The sequence below is a fragment of the Elephas maximus genome, chromosome 10 (assembly GCF_024166365.1).
Source record: "Elephas maximus indicus isolate mEleMax1 chromosome 10, mEleMax1 primary haplotype, whole genome shotgun sequence".
Taxonomy (NCBI): domain Eukaryota; kingdom Metazoa; phylum Chordata; class Mammalia; order Proboscidea; family Elephantidae; genus Elephas; species Elephas maximus.
The window spans coordinates 42,483,820-42,501,142 of record NC_064828.1 but is presented as its reverse complement, the minus strand read 5'-3'; the positions used below and the strand labels follow the sequence as shown (position 1 = coordinate 42,501,142).

The 17,323-nt window shown below is 38.6% G+C and overlaps 1 protein-coding gene and 1 pseudogene across 2 annotated transcripts in view; one reads left to right on the top strand and one right to left on the bottom strand.

Moving 5' to 3' along the window:
- The window catches only part of LOC126084369 (uncharacterized), a 410,348-nt gene that overhangs the window by 31,179 nt on the left and 361,846 nt on the right, over window positions 1–17,323 (top strand). Inside the window, exon 1 of one of the 2 annotated variants that reach the window (XM_049898958.1) lies at window positions 8,731–8,756. The exons of the other annotated variant lie outside the window; for it this stretch is intronic. The gene's annotated coding sequence lies outside the window, so the exon portion shown is untranslated. Of the gene's footprint in view, window positions 1–8,730; window positions 8,757–17,323 lie in introns of those variants that run through there. 2 annotated transcript variants of the gene reach the window in all.
- LOC126084370 (40S ribosomal protein S6-like) lies at window positions 16,533–17,219 on the bottom strand (annotated as a pseudogene).

The following is a 17,323-nucleotide window of genomic DNA, read 5'->3' as shown; positions in this document are numbered from 1 at the left end:
CTGATGCAAAAATCTGAGTAACAAAACCTGGCATTTACTGCACACATACTATATTCCAGGCATTATGTTTAACACTTTTTATGAAGAAGACATTTGAAAGTGCACAGGTCTGACGGTCCTAACTTCTTTGCAAAGTTTAAGTTAAAGCACGTGATGTTTCCCAAGGGTGTTTTACTATAAAGAAGGAAAGAAAAAAAAAAAAGTAGAAGGAGAAGGATAAATCCAGGATCTGGGAACTTAGGGAGATATCACTACTCAAGATTCACAATGCTTATTAGCGTATTAAAAGTTCTGAGAGGGCCTCCAGGTAAAATTTTCCTACTTAACTAAAATTTAAACCCAGTATTTCTGAAACTATTTTACTCTGAGATTCTCATTACATAACCATCTGAACATTCTACATACCTAGTATTCTACAGACGATACTGGAGCATATTAATTTAAGGTCTCCTGTAGGACTTTGGAGTGAACCAGAAAAATTTAGAATAGCCTTCATGGGAAATAAAAACAAATAACATTTACAGAGCTTATTCTGCACACCGAGGCTTAGTGTTTTGCATGCAGTCTTTCATTTACTTACAGTGAAGAAATGATTGGGAGACAGTATAGTAAAGTGCTTAGAGAATGAGGTCTGGAGGTTGAAATCTTCATTCTGCTACAAGATAATCAAGTGAGTTATCCTCTTGGTCCCTCAGTTTCCTCATCTGCAGTGTGGAGATAATAATCGTATCTCCCCCTCATTATGTTATAAACAAACAAACAAACAAAAAAAAAACCACTGCCATCGAGTCGATTCTGACTCATACCTCTCATTATGTTATAGTGAGGATAAAATGAGTTAATCTATACACTCTGTATACTTGAGAAGGAAACCCTGGTGGTGTGGAGGTTAAGAGCTACAGCTGCTAACCAAAAGTTCAGCAGTTTGAATCTACCAGGTGCTCCTTGGAAACTCTATGGGGCAATTCTACCCTGTCCTATAGGATCGCTATGAGTTGGAATCAACTCGACAGCAATGGGTTTGGTTTGGTGTTTATACTTGAGAAGATCAAGACTTATGGAGGAATCCCTGTGACAGGTACAATGATAAAACCCATGTTTCTGATAAGGAAACTGAAGCAAGCAGAGGTTAAGATCACATACTTAATAAGTGGCAGGGCTGTGACTTGCTTTTAGATCTTTCTGATGCCAGCTCCTATACTGCCTTCCTAGTATTATAGGCAGTCAATTTGAGAAGAAAAATAATTGCTGAGCAACAAAGTAGACCCAGTTGAGTAGCATGGGTTTCTAGGGAAATCACTTAGTTGGGTTTGATGACTTAAACCTATGGTAAGTGTTACAGAAAGTGGATAGTATGTGGGTGGGGTGTGTCTATATAAATTTACATGTTTTTATTTATATATTTTAATAACAATTTCTTTTAGATAAGACACAAAAACTATAATCCATTAAGAAGGAAAACAGATGTATCAATATTTAAAATGTCTGTCTGGCAAATCACAGCAAAGTTATAAGACAAACAACATACAAAGAGAAGATATTTTCAAACATGTGTAAGAGACACAATATTGCTCTTCAGGATATTTAAAGAACTCCTACAAATAAGTAAGATAAAAAGACAAACATCTCAAAAGAAAACTGGATAAAATACATGAAAATAAATTCACAAAGAAACCCAAACAGTTAATAATTATGAAAAGATGTTCAAGCTCGGTAATCATGGAGGGATTTAAAATAAGGAGACTTCATTTTATATGCATCAGATTGGCAAAGTCTGACAATATAATGGAAAAGGGTAGTGAGGATGTAGAGAAACAAGAACTATTAAACATCACTGATAAATTCATAAATCTCTTTAGAGAGCCAATTGGTACTCTGCAATAAAGATAAACCCATTGCCATCGAGTCAATTCTGACTCATAGTGACACAGTAGAGTAGAACTGCCCCATAAGATTTCCAAGGCTGTAATCTTTTTTAATTTTTATTGTGCTTTTAGTGAAAGTTTACAAATCAAGTCAGTCTCTCATACAAAAATTTATATACTCCTAATTACTCTTCTCCTAATGAGACAGCCTGTTTCTTCCCTCCACTCTCTCTTTTTGTGTCCATTCCTCCAGCTTCTGACCACCTCTGCCCTCTCATCTCCTCTCCAAATAGGAGATGCCAAAATAGTCTCAAGAGTCTACTTGATCCAAGAAGCTCTTTCTTCACCAGGATCTTTTTCTATCCCATTGTCCAGTCCAATCCCTGTCTGAAGAGTTGGCTTTGGGAATGGTTCCTGTCTTGGGCTAACAGAAGGTCTGGGGGCCATGACCACCAGGGTCCTTCTAGTCTCAGTCAGATCATTAAGTCTGGTCCTTTTAAGAGACTTTGGGGTCTGCATCTCACTGCTCTCCCGCTCCCTCAGGGGTTCTCTGTTGCATTCCTTGTCAGGGCAGTCATCAGTTGTAGCCGGGCACCGTCTAGTTCTTCTGGTCTCAGGCTGATGTAATCTCTGGTTTATGTGGTCCTTTCTGTCTCTTGGGCTCATAATTACCTTGTGTCCTTGGTGTTATTCATTCTCCTTTGCTCCAGGTGGCTTGAGACCAATTGATGCATCTTAGATGGCCACTTGCTAGCATTTAAGATCCCAGATGCAAAGCTGTAATCTTTACAGAAGCAGACTGCCACATTTTTCTCCTGTGGAGCAGCTGGTGGGTTTGAACCGCTGGCTTTCCAGTTAGCAGCAGTTAGCTTTAACCACTGTGCCACCAAGGCTCACTGAAGTAAAGACAGAGTGCTTATATCCTACAACCCAGCAATTGTGCTTGGAGATATTTGCACCCATAGACCATCCTTGAATATGTGCAAAGATTACATAAGGATAATCATACAGTACATGATATTGTATACAATAGTGAAAAATTGGAAACATCCAATAGGAATTGAGAAATAAGTTATGGCATAGTGAGTTATTTAATGAAATGCTACATAGCTGATAAAGTGAACAAACTAGTTACATATGTATTTATATGGAAAAATCTAAAACAATGTTGAGTTATAGAAAGCAAATTGAAGACTAACATGTACAGCCTGAGTGCATTTATGAATAATTAAAAGAACACACAAAGCATTATTTATACATAGATGTATATACAAAGTATAAAAGCATGACCTAGAAGCTTACACAAGACCTAGAAGGTTACAAATCAAATAATGCTTGTCTTTCAAAAGGAAGGAAGGAAGGGAAATGTTGTGGAGAGGAGGAACAAGTACTGCTTCAAATTTACCTGAAATGTCTTTTTTTTTTTTTTTTTTAATCTGAAACAAAATGACAAACTATAAGAGTTTGTTAATTCTGTAAAGTGGGTAGCGCATGAATGAAGAAGGTGATGATAATGATGTGTGTGTGTGTTTTCTGTAGTTTGAAAACATTTCCTCCAAAATATTCAATGAAAAGCTAAGACAGCTTAAATAGTACTGTAATGGCAAGAAGGTGATGTTGAGTGAACAATATGGATTGCAAAAGAAGAGACTGGCTGTAAAATGGTTCCCTCAACTCTGCTACCATCAGATTGCTTTCTCTTCTCTCTAGATTCTTTCACAATCAAATGCAAATGTTAACTTGAAAGGGTAACCCCTTGGCCCAGTGGCATTGTAATATGGATTAATTTTGCAGATGAGCAGGAGGTACTTCATAGCTTTAAGGAAAGAGACAGGGCTATGAGTCAGAATCGACTCCATTGCACAAACCAATAAGATCTAAAAGTAAAAGCCCAGAGTTTAGGATGATGAGTGTGAGCATAGAGACCAGGGCAGGAGATCCAGGAAAGTGTATGTGGAGTCATCCTGCCTTGTAGGGCTGGGATGGGGGAGGTGAGTACTACAACTTGAAGAAGAAGGAAGTTGGTGCCAAGTCTTGCATTTGAACCAGAGCAGGTCCTGCTGTCCATCACCTGACTTCCTCTAGGGTTCCTGGAAGTACTAGACTTTCCCTTTGCTTCAGACAGTGGACTTTTGCTTAGCTAGCTAATCAGTCAACATTTATTGGTCTCATCACTATTCATAGAACACTGTATTCCGTGGAGTAGATACAAAAGAAATAGAAATAGAAGCCACTTACAAGGGGCTTCATGTAACTATATTAAAAATCCCTCCAGATACAGGATAAAGAAAAGATTTTTCATCAGCTACACATACTCTCCTAGGCCATCACAACTCATAAATCAACAATTACAATTTCTTTGCAACAGGACTTCTCTGGCGAACTAATTTTAGGTTCATGTTTTGTGGGTAAGATTTTTTTTTTTCTTCCCTTCAATTAACTTTCCTCAACAGACATCTCCCACTTCTGATATGTAGTGAATTCTGCCCAAATTTCCCTTGATTTTTATAAATTTCCTAGAGGCCACATATGAAATATTTCTTGTCTCAATTTCCTTCTTTTTGACTTTTATTTTCCCTGAGAAGAACGCATATCTACAATGACATGCAAGTGCTTTTTGACCTCATTTGATACATCCCTCAGAAAACCTCTCTGAGTCTTAATAACATCTTTGCTGCTGCTTGCTATTGTGGAATATGGTGCTGACACTCTCAGAAAGTTTCTGATCTTTCCCAGCACCTGCTTTTTTCAAATACGCAATTGAATTTTTCACAGTTGAACTCTAACATTTCTCTCCTAACTGAGTGAAGTTTCACAACACACTTGAAATATTTCTGAGGCTGGGCATATGTTCCTGTTTATCCAACACAAAGCAGAGGCCTCTTTGAACTTTTGTCTCCTGATAATGTGCCTCATATTTTAACATCATAACACTCTAAGATTGCAACTGTTTGGAGCCTTTCGTACTTCCCAAAGAATTTTCTCTCACTTTTTTTTTTCTCTCTCTCTCATTTTAAACAACTGTCTAAGGGTTGTAGTAGACCGTCTTGGTGATCAATGCCAATAAACCTTTGGTATGTTCCCTCATTTTTCTTTATCTTACACATGTATTTAAAATTTTACAAGACCATCTCACAAGTCAATACATCTTTGGGTGTCAGAAACTCAATTGATGCCAGGAGGCTTTGCTCCCCAAGAGGTTGAACCCTTTCACTTTTTTCTTCAGAAGCATTTCCAGCCGTTCTCTCCTCTCTCTTTCTGACTGGTGTTGCTTCCTCGGCTCTTGAGAGACTAGCATAACGCAGAGCCACATCCACTGGGAACTGGAATGATGAGCGTACAGGTTGGTTATATTAAAATATTAAAACTCATCTGAATCTTTGTCAGGTTTGACTTTTTATCCTTTGTGGGCTTTTTAATTTTTTAAAAATCTGGCTCAGAGAAACCTGAAAATGACTTCTCTTTGGCTCTTTAACACCTTCTTCACACACCACAAGAATATTATCCAGGATGCATTTGGCCCCCTATCTGTCATGAAACCTTAGTGAGATATTTCTCTGGAGTTCCTCCAAAGACGAGGGATCCCACATGGCATCCTTTTACACCTCTAGGGAGGAAAAGGAGGTATTCAAACTGCATCATTTGCTGGCTGTATTCTTGGCTGGATCCAAAAATACCAGTTTTACTCAAGTGCTGTTACCTTATTTGCTAAGAAAATATTACCTTCTCAGTCCCTCTTTTTTGATAGACTTTTAATCTACATCCTTCACCCCTTTTGGTCTACTGCCCCTCTTATCAAACAGCGTAATAGACTGTCACATGAGTTCTAAGGAAATGGATAAAGTGATACATGTTTTGAGATATACTGATTATTTGGGCTTCACAAAAGCAAAACTTTAACATTTTTGTCCAAAATATCAGAAACTCCAATTTTAACAAAATTTGCAATTACAGCACTTCAAGTGAACTGATTTTCTTTCAACCTAGTGTTGCCTGCACTATTATCTTTGAGTTCTTCATAAAAAGATCAACTTATAAGTCCAAGATGTCATCATAACCATGAGTATCTTTTACCAGATTTTTACTCAAGCGATTGAGCAGAAATTAATTTCTCATAGTTTCTATTTCTCTATATTAAAAAGCTCAATTTTTCTATTTACCTTTTGTCCATGATTTGTTTGCAGAGAAGAAAGGAGCAATTAATTAATTTATTTCGTATAGACATACTAACTAAATAATTGGGCCCTCTGGAATCTACTCTGGAGTCCAAAATACCTGAGTTGGTTGTCCATACTGACGAAATTACCTGGATTACAAAGCAAGGCTTCCTGGAAATTTTATTTAGAAATACGCTGCAGTCAATATTCATTTCCTAAGAGATCCAGTACAGCAGAAAAATATAATTGTAAGGAAGTCTTGTCCTTAGTTTGGTGGCCTAGAATAATAAAGTGTTCCTAATAAATTTTTTTTTTTTTTTAATAAATAGTCATATCAACTCATGTTATTGTTAAATGCCGTTGGGTCGGCTCCAACTCATAGCAACACTATGTATAATAGAACAAAACGTTGCCCAGTCCTGTGCCATCCTCACAATCGTTGCTAAGTTTGAGCTCATTGTTGTAGCCACTGTGTCAGTCCTTCTCATTGAGGTTCTCTTTCTTTTTTGCTGACCCTCTACTTTACCAAGTATGATGTCCTTCTCCAGTGAATGGTGTCTACTGATGACGTGTCTGAAGTAAGCAAGACGAAGTCTCGTCATCCTTGCTTCTGAAGAGCCTTCTGGCTGTATTTCCTCCAACACAGATTTGGTCATGCTTTTGGCAATCCAAGGTATAGTCAATATTCTTCACCAACACCACATTTTGAATGCATCAATTCCTTGGTCTTCCTTTTTCATTGTCTAAATAATTTTTGTAATTATAGCTATAATATACAACACAAATGTCAAAAATGATTTTTGTACAAGTAGGTGAAATTAAACGGTAAGGTTATATTAATAAAAATGACAAAGAGTAATGGAGGGAAGGATAGCAAGAACTAGAAGTTAGTGAAATTCTTTATCTTAAATAAAGAGGAATTCAAAAGATCAATTCATTGTTTATTTTATTGAATCATGAAAGTAGTGCTTGTATATTATATACCACTTGTAAAAAAAAAAAGGTATTGACAGATTTAAATTTTTTTCTCATTATACTTTTTGTTTGTCCCATATTTCTGGAATGAGTCAGTTATATACATTTATTTCAGGTATTACTTAGATATATCCTACAAAAGAAAGTCTAAAAGTGCTTTCTCTAAGTATATAAAACATTGAATTTTTATTAAATCAGGATTTAATGACAAAAACCAAAATCAAAATTTAATTTGTATTTTCTTTCTCCCAAGAACCTTTTGTTAAATCTAATTACAGGTGAAATGGCTGTATACATTAACAAATCAAGAAGGAAAGAGACTAATTCATAGACCAAGGATGATAGTGTATGTCAATTTTGCCCATGATTTTATTGAGACTTACTTTGAGAACTTGAGGAAAAACAAATCTTAGGTGAAAATTATTGTTAAGGGGAGGAAGAAGGAGGAAACCTGACTGGTCCCTGCTGAAAGTTTCAGTCAAGGTATGTGTGGGAGAAGAGGAGAAAGAGTGGCAAGAGATGGGCCACCAGGAACCTATATTCCCATCTGCTTAGTTATCTAGTGCTGCTATAACAGAAATAGCAGAAGTGGAGGGCTTCAACAAACAGAAGCTTATTCTCTACAGTCTAGTAGGCTAGAAGTCCAAATTCAGGGCGTCAGCTCAGGGGAAGTCTTTCTGTCTCTGTCAGCTCTGCAGGAAGGTCCTTATCATCAATCTTCCCTGGACTGGGAGCTTCTCAGCCCAGGGGGCCCTGAGTTCAAAGGACCAGCTCTTCTCCTGGCACTACCTTCTTGGTGGTATGCGGTCCCTATGTCTCTCTGCTTACCTCTCTCTTTTGTATCTCAAGAGAGATTGATTTAAGACACAACCTAATCTTGTAGATTGAGTCCTGCCTTATTAACATAACTCCTGCTAATCCCATCTCATCAACATAATAGAGAGAGGATTTACAACACATAGGAAAATCACATCAGATGACAGTCACACAATACTGGGAATCATGACCTAGACAAATAGATACGCATAATTTTTGGGGACACAATTCAATCCATGACACCACACATGGCACGGCGTGGCTTGTTGAGATGGCCCTAAATCTCCTAGGTTCAGTTCATTTGCTTTTAAATTAATCAGCTTTTTCTTGTCCACATCATAGAAATTGGAAATGAGTCTTGAGCTGAGGTATAAGCTACATGAGCTACTTTTGAGTCGTTCTCTTACTAAGGAAAGGGAGGAAGTGAACACTACCTAGGAAAGTATAAAATGACCATAATGGAAAGCAATGATTTGCCTTTTGCTAAAGCGGTAACGACATGTGCAAAGTGCTGGAGATGGAAAACCAAAAGGGAAGAACACGCTCGGTGTTTCTCAAGCTGAAATAACTGAAGAAAAATTCAAGCCTCGAGTTGCAATAGGGAAGGATTCCATGGGGAAAATATTAAATGGCACAGGAAGCATCAAAAGAAGATGGAAGGAGTACACAGAGTCATTAAACCAAAAAGAATCAGTCGATATTCAACCATTTCAAGAGGTGGCATATGATCAGGAACCAATGGTACTGAAGGAAGCAGTCCAAGCTGCTCTGAAGGCATTGGCGAAAAACAAGGCTCCGGGAACTGATGGAATATCAATTGAGATGTTTCAACAAACAGATGCAGCACTGGAGGTGCACACTCGTCTATGTCAAGAAATATGGAAGACAGCTTCCTGGCCAACTGACTGGAAGAGATCCATATTTATGCCTATTCCCAAGAAAGGTGATCCAACCAAATGTGGAAATTATAGAACAATATCATTAATATCACATGCAGGGAAAATTTTGCTGAAGATCATTCAAAAACGGCTGCAGCAGTATATCGACAGGGAACTGCCAGAAATTCAGGCTGGATTCAGAAGAGGACGTGGAACCAGGGATATCATTGCTGATGTCAGATGGATCCTGGCTGAAAGCAGAGAATACCAGAAGGATGTTTACCTGTGTTTTATTGACTATGCAAAGGCATTCGACTGTGTGGATCATAACAAACTATGGATAACACTGCAAAGAATGGGAATTCCAGAACACTTAATTGTGTTCATGAGGAACCCTTACATAGATCAAGAGGCAGTTGTTCAGACAGAACAAGGCGATACTGAGTGGCTTAAGGTCAAGAAAGGTGTGCGTCAGGGTTGTATTCTTTCACCATACCTATTTAATCTGTATGCTGAACAAATAATCCAAGAAGCTGGACTATATGAAGAAGAACAGGGCATCCAGATTGGAGGAAGAATCATTAACAACCTGCATTATGCAGATGACACAACCTTAGCTTGCTGAAAGTGAAGAGGACTTGAAGCACTTACTAATGAAGATCAAAGGCCACAGCCTTCAGTGTGGATTACACCTCAACATAAAGAAAACAAACATCCTCACAACTGGACCAATGAGCAACATCATGATAAACAGAGAAAAGATTGAAGTTGTCAAGGATTTCATTTTAGTTGGATCCACAATCAACAGCTATGGAAGTAGCAGTCAAGAAATCAAAAGACGCATTGCATTGGGCAAATCTGCTGCAAAGGCCCTCTTCAAAATGTCGAAGAGCAAAGATGTCACCCTGAAGACTAAGGTGGGCCTGACCCAAGCCATGGTATTTTCAATCACACCATATGCATGTGAAAGCTGCACAATGAATAAGGAAGACCGAAGAAGAGTTGACACCTTTCAATTGTGGTGTTGGCGAAGAATATTGAATATACCACGGACTGCCAAAAGAACAAACAAATCTGTCTTGGACGAAGTACAACCAGAATGCTCCTTAGAAGCAAGAATGGTGAGACTGCGTCTTACATACTTTGGACATGTTGTCAGGAGGGATCAGTCCCTGGAGAAGGACATCATGCTTGGCAGAGTACAGGGTCAAGGGAAAAGAGGAAGACCCTCAACAAGGTGGATTGACAGAGTGGCTGCAACAATGAGCCCAAGCATAACAACAATTGTAAGGATGGCGCAGGACCAGGCAGTGTTTCGTTCTGTTGTGCATAGGGTCGCTATGAGTCGGAATCGACTCGACAGCACCTAACAACAACAACAAAGCGATAACTTCATTGGGATTTGAGAGAATATGAGACAATCCTTAGAGAAAAACACAGGTTTCATGAAACTTAAGATAATAATTCCACATGTGTATTGCTATTTTATTTTTAAAGTAATGAAAAAAGAGAAGAATTTGCCCTTTCAAATATGTGAGACAATTGGATTCTCAGTAACAATGCCATTTTTTAAAAAACTTATGTTTTTTTACATGTAATAGGAACAAGAATTAAATGCTTAAAGATGGAGTGCTTAAAAATGAGCTGAGAAATATTCTTCACACAGTTGAGGCTGCCTACCCATACTTTTGCAATATTTTGAAAGAACACTGTAGGCAACTTAAGAAAAATGAAAATCTTTGTTATTTGTTGAAAAACTATATTTAAAAACTTTTTTTGTTTGTTTTAAAGAATAGCCCTATCAACCTGAGAATTTCTAGCATTCTATTGCCAGGCAAAAATATGGGAAAAATACAAATAAGCTATAACTAATAAGCTGATCCATTGATTCAGTAATTATTTTTCATTGACTGTATTAGGTGCTAAGGTCCATGGTTTATGTCCTCATGAACATAGGGTCTCTGGGTTCTGACCTCATGATAACAACTACAGCAATGGACTCTAAAAGTAAAAAGTCTATTGCAAAAGGAAACTGTCCAGAATAATGGCACTTGTGCTAGAGTGATCAGGTTATGGGTGATCTTTTCCCTTTTTCTCTATTTTCTCAGTTTCTTTCTTTTTTTTCTTTTTTGTAATGTGGATATTACTGTTAACATACTCTTTAAAGCACCACTGATTGGGGACGCTGTGCTAAGTAAAACTGTGCTAAATGCTTTATAAACATTGTCTCATTAATCTTAATGATTAATGATAGTCCTTATAGTTGTAGAAAATAAAGCTTTAAAAGATTAAAAATCGTAACTCAGGCACTTATCATAATTTGAAACGTGGCTGGTTTCACTTCAAGTGTTCAAAACCACTATGAAACATTAGCAAATCACAACACTTTTAAAGCTCTATTTGCTCTGCCAGAATATGATACAGCATGTTAAAAGATAGAGTGAAATAAAATTTGCCTGCGATTTAACTTTGTAAATTATGTATTGCTAGAAATATAGCAATTCTTTATTTTGTTTAAATCACCTCAACGGCCACTGTTCCCCTTCCCACTGGGCTGTTGGATAGTTTATCTTTCCTTCTTGAAACTCTTCCAACCCAGTGTTGTACCAGGAATCCAATATTATGTGCACATTTCAAGGCATTCTGAAGATTGTATGGACATTAGTTAGCTGTATCCACTGATTACTACTGAAATGTCTACTGTCCAATCCACACAGTTCACTCAGGTCAGGGAAACTCTACAGGTTTTTTATCATGATTTAGGCACAGGGATCTTTGGAGAGACTGGGAAACATATAGTCATTCTTCCTTGTAGTGTTGTAATCTTGGGGCAGAAAGCCGGAAGTAGGTTCCTTGCCTCCAAAACAGCTATAAAATTTAAAACCTCTGTTGGTGTTGTTTGAGGATACCATTTGCCCATACTCTTGTTAACCCTTGTGAGAGGTACATCTTAACTTGTGTGAGACTAATTCCCTGCAGGCTGGCTTTCCAAAGAAGGCATTGGACTCCTGCAAAACTCCATGAAAACTGGGATGACCTATGTTTAGGGCAATAAATACTTGTCACTGTCAAGGCTGGACCCCAGTTCCTCACCCATCATGCCATTCGAGAGGCCATACCCCCCCAAAAAAACCAAACCCATTGCTGTGAAGTCAATTCCAACTCATAGCGGCCCTATATAGGACAGAGTAGAACTGCCCTATAGGGTTTCCAAGCAGTGGCTGGTGGATTCTAACTGCTGATCTTTTGATTTGCAGCCGTAGCTCTTAACCACTGTACCACCAGGGCTCCAGTTGAGAGGCCAGTGCTCCCTCAACCATGAGGGCTGGTGGGGTGAATTCTCTGCTAACTTGCCACAACATGAAACCACAAGCGTAAGCCTTCTTGACTCACAAGAAAGGTACTGGCACTCCTCCCAACCACAAACGCTGAACTAGCAGCTTAGAGTTGGAGCAAAAGTCCTGCACATCATGTTGTTACTGAATCCTGGTTTCTCATTCAGGGAATAGGTGAGAGCTTTTTCCCTAATCATGCAGCCTAAAAGCATCACAGTCCAAGGGCCTGAATCCCTTTCTCATACATGAAGCTCAGTCCTGCTAGATTGCTCTGTGGAGTCCAGAACCCTAGCTCCTGTTTCTGCCCCTTTGCACTTTCCTCACGAAATGCTACTCAAGCAAGCCCAGGATGTGTGACATGTGCCCGCTTGAACTTGTTTACACACCCTTTGACATTATCAGATTAGTTTTTATGAACCTCAAGAGTATAAAATGATATTTTTATGCTTTTAGTATTTCCTTGGTTATTAGTAGATTGACCATCTTTCCATACGTTTACTGCCCATTTTTGTTTCCTTCTCTTTGAAGTTCCTTTTGATAGTTGTTGCCTTTCTCTTATTAGTTTGTAAAACTTTGTTAGCTGTTATTAGGTTCCGACTCATAGAGACCCTATGCACAACAGAATGAAACACTGCCCAGTCCTGCATCATCCTCACTGTTGTTGCTTTGCTTGAGCCCATCGTTGCAGCCACTGTGTCAATGCATCTTGAGGGTCTTCCTTTTTTTCGCTGACCCTCTACTTTACCAAGCATGATGTCCTTCTTCAGGGAGTGATTCCTTCTAATAACATGTCCAAAATATGTGAGACACAGTCTCACCATCCTTGCTTCTAAGGAGCATTCTGGTTGTAATTCTTCCAAGACAGATTAGTTTGTCCTTTTGGCAGTCCGTGGTATACTACATATTCTTCTCCAATGCCACAATTCAAAGACATCAATTCTTCGGTCTTCCTCATTCATCGTCCAACTTTCACCTGCATATGAGGCTATTGAAAACACTCTGGCTTGGGTCAGGAATACCTTAGTCCTCAAGGTGGTATCTTTGCTTTTCAACACTTTAAAGAGGTTTCTTGCAGCAGATTTGCCCAATGCAATGCGTCTTTTGATTTCTTGACTGCTGCTTCCATGGCTGTTGATTGTGGATCCAAGTAAAATGAAATCCTTGACAACATCAATCTTTTCTCTGTTTATCATGATGTTGCTTATTGGTTCAGTTGTGAGGATTTTTGTTTTCTTTATGTTGAGGTGTAATCCATACTGAAGGCTGTGGTCTTTGATCTTCATCAGTAAATGCTTCAAGTCCTCTTCACTTCCAGCAAGCAAGGCTTTGTCATCTGCCTAACACAGGTTGTTAATGAGTCTTCTTCCAATCCTGATACCCCGTTTTTCTTCATATTGTCCAGCTTCTCTGATTATTTGCTTAGCATAAAAATCAAATAGATATGGTGAAAGGATACAACCCTGACACATACCTTTCCTGGAGTAAAACCATGTAGTATCCCTTTGTTCTGTTTGAATGACTGCCTGTTGATCCATGTACAGGTTCCTCGTGAGTACAATTAAGTGCTCTGGAATTCCCATTCTTTGCAATGTTATCCATAATTTGTTATGATCCACACAGTTGAATGCCTTTGCAGAGTCAATAAAACACAGGTAAACATCTTTCAGGTTTTCTCTGCTTTCAGCCAGGATCCATCTGACATCAGCAATGATATCTCTGGTTCCACGTCCTCTTCTGAATCCAGCTTGAATTTTTGGCAGTTCCCTGTCGATATATTTTTGCAACTGCTTTTGAATGCTCTTCAGCAAAATTTTCCTTGCATGTGATATTAATGATATCGTTTGATAATTTCTGCATTCGGTTGCATCACCTTTCTTGGGAATAGGCATAAATATGGATCTCTTCCAGTCAGTAGGCCAGGTAGCTGTCTTCCAAATTTTTTGGCATAGATGAGTGAGCAGCTCCAGCACTGTATCTGTTTGTTGAAGTGATGGTATTCCATCAATTTCTGGAGGTTTGTTTCTCATCAATACCTTCAGTGCAGCTTGGACTTCTTCCTTCAGTACCATCAGTTCCTGATCATATGCTACCTCCTGAAATGGTTGAACGTTGACCAATTCTTTTTGGTATAGTGACTCTGTGTATTCCTTCCATCTTCTTTTGATGCTTCCTGTGTATTTTAGGATTTTGCTCACAGAATCTTTCAGTATTGCAACTCAAGGCTTGGATTTTTTTCTTCAGTTCTTTCAGCTTGAGAAATGCTGAGTGTGTTTTTCTCTTTTGTTTTTCTATCTCCAGGTCTTTGCACATGTCATGGCAGTACTTTGTCTTCTCGAGCCATCCTTTGAAATCTTCTGTTCTGCTCTTTTATTTCATCATTTTTTCCTTTTCCTTTAGCTACTTGACATTCAAGAGCAAGTTTCAGAGTCTCTTCTGACATCCATTTTGGCTTTTTCTTTCTCTTGTCTTTTTAATGACCTCTTTCTTTCTTCATGAAACCCTGGTGGCGTGGTGGTTAAGTGCTACAGCTGCTAACCAAGAGTTCGGCAGTTTGAATCCTCCAGGTGCTCCTTGGAAACTCTATGGGGCAGTTCTACTCTGTTCTAAAGGGTGGCTATGAGTTGGAATCGACTGGACAGCAGTGGGTTGGTTTTTTTCTTTCTTCATGTATGATGTCCTTGATGTCATTCCACAACTCATCTGGTCTTCGGTCATTAGTGTTCAATGCATTAAATCTATTCTTGAGGTAGTCTTTAAATTCAGATGGGATGTACTCAAGGTTGTACTTTGGCTCTCATGGACTTGTTCTAATTTTCTTGAGCAGCACCTTTAACTTGCTTATGAGCAATGGATGGCCTGATCTGCAGTTGGCCCCTGGCCTTGTTCTGACTGATAATATTGAGCTTTTCTGTTGTCTTTTTCCACAAATGTAGTCAATTTGATTCCTGCATATTCCATCTTGCTAGTCCATGTGTATATTTATTATTTATGTTATGAAAAAAGATATTTGCAATGAAGACATCATTCGTCTTGCAAAATTCTATCATGTGATCACCAGCATCATTTCTATCACCCAGGCCATGTTTTCCAAATACCAATCCTTCTTTGTTTCCAACTTTAGCATTCCAATCACCAGTAACTATCGATGCATCCTGATTGCATGTTTGATCAATTTCAGACTGCAGAAGCTGGTAAAGATCTTCAATTTCTATCTTTGGCCTTACTGGTTGGTGCTTAAATTTGAATAATAATCGTATTAACTGGTCTTCCTTGTAGGCGTATGGATATTATCCTATCACCGACAGCATTGTACTTCAGGATAGATTTTGAAATATTCTTTTTGACAATGAATGCAATGCCATTCTTTTTCAAGTTGTCATTCCCAGATAGTAGACTATATCGTTGTCCAACTCAAAGTGGCCAATACAAGTCCATTTCAGCTCACTAATGCCTAGGATATTGATGTTTATGAGTTCCATTTCATTTTTGATGATTTCCAATTTTCCTAGATTCATACATTCTACATTCTGATTACTAAAGGATATTTGCAGCTGTTTCTTCTCATTTCGAGTCATGCCACATCAGCAAATGAAGGTCTTGAAAGCTTGACTCCATCCAGATCATTAAGGTGGACTCCACTTTGAGGAACAGCTCTTCCCAGTCATATTTCAAGTGCTTTCCAACCTGAGGGGCTCATCTTCTGGCACTATATCAGACAGTGTTCTGCCGTTATTCATAAGGTTTTCACTGGCTAATTCTTTTCATAAGTAGACTACTGGGTCCTTTTCTCTAGTCTGTCTTAGTCTGGAAGCTCAGCTGAAACCTGTCTACCATGGTATTTGAATACCGGTGGCATAGTTTCCAGCATCACAGCAACACACAAGTCCCCAGAGTATGACACACTGACTGACATACGAGGGTGTAAATTTTACTGGATACTAATCATGTCTCTTATATGTGCTGCAAATCCTTTTTTCCCATTGTTTCTCTTCTAACTTTATTTATGGTGTCTGTGTTTTTTTCTTCTTTGTTTGTTTGATTTGGTGTTTGATAAAAAGGAGAGATACAATGCCACAACGGTTAAGTGCTGAGCTGCTAACCAAAAAGATCTTCAGTTTGAACCCACCAGCTGACCTGTGGGAGAAAGATGTGGCAATCTCCTTCCATAAAGATTAAAAAAAACCTAAACCAAAGCCATTGCCGTTAAGTTGATTATGACTGATAGTGAATGACTGGTGTATTTAAATTGCCAACCTTTGGGTTAGTAACTGAGCTTTTAACCACTGCACCACCAGGGCTCCTCCATAAAGATTACATCCTTGGAAACCCTATAAGGCAGTTCTACCCCATCCTATAGGGTTGCTATGAGTTAGAATTGACTGGAAGGCAATGAGTTTACAGGTTTGATAAAAACTACATTTCTACTCCTGACTGTTCACACAAACTAATCCTATACTTCTTTTTCTTTTTAAAATGACTGATATTATTTATTATTCTTAGTAAATCTTATTTTTGACTGGACTTAGACTTAGAGATTGAAGTTATCAGAGAGGACAGACTCTGTCTCTTGGCAATTCCTTCTTGGCGTCTTACTTTGGTTACCTTCACTTTCTTGGCCAAATGCTTCTTGTTTATTTTTCTTAGTAAGCTGTTTCTTAATACGCCGGCTTTTTGTGTTCCAGGGCACGTGGAATAACAGGATACTGAGTCATGGGTGCTTTGGTCTTGGGTGTCTTACTTTCTTTGTTCATGGGCTTTCTCACAGCATACTGGTGGACATGGCCTTCTTAAGAGAAATTTTCAAATTATGTTCTTTTGGGCCTCAAATATTGAGACACAGTAGTATTAGTCAGTCCAGAGATATCCTTCTTTCCCTTTTTGCAATAACCAAATGGAGAACACTCAAATTGGCATATACAATGCAACTCCGAACAGATTTGCACTTCCTGTCTCCAGTTCTCCTTGGTGTATACAGTATTGCCTTTTACTCAGGAGCAGGTGAACACAGCCATGTAGGGAAACCTTGTCTATAGTTCCCACCACCGATTTGGACCACAAAGCTCTTCTGCTCTTCTCCCAGAGTGTCGGGAACAACGTCTGTGGCCATACGCTGTTATAAAAGGTATGAAGTTTGTGTTCATTGTTCATTTTAATGAGTTTCTAGCAGGCTTGGAAGAAGATACTCATCTTCATCTTGAAGCAGCTGCTTCCCTCTGAGAAGCCACAAGAGAAGGCTAATTCTGTATTTCTAACTATGAAGTGGACATTTTTACTTGCATATACAAAATGAATTCATC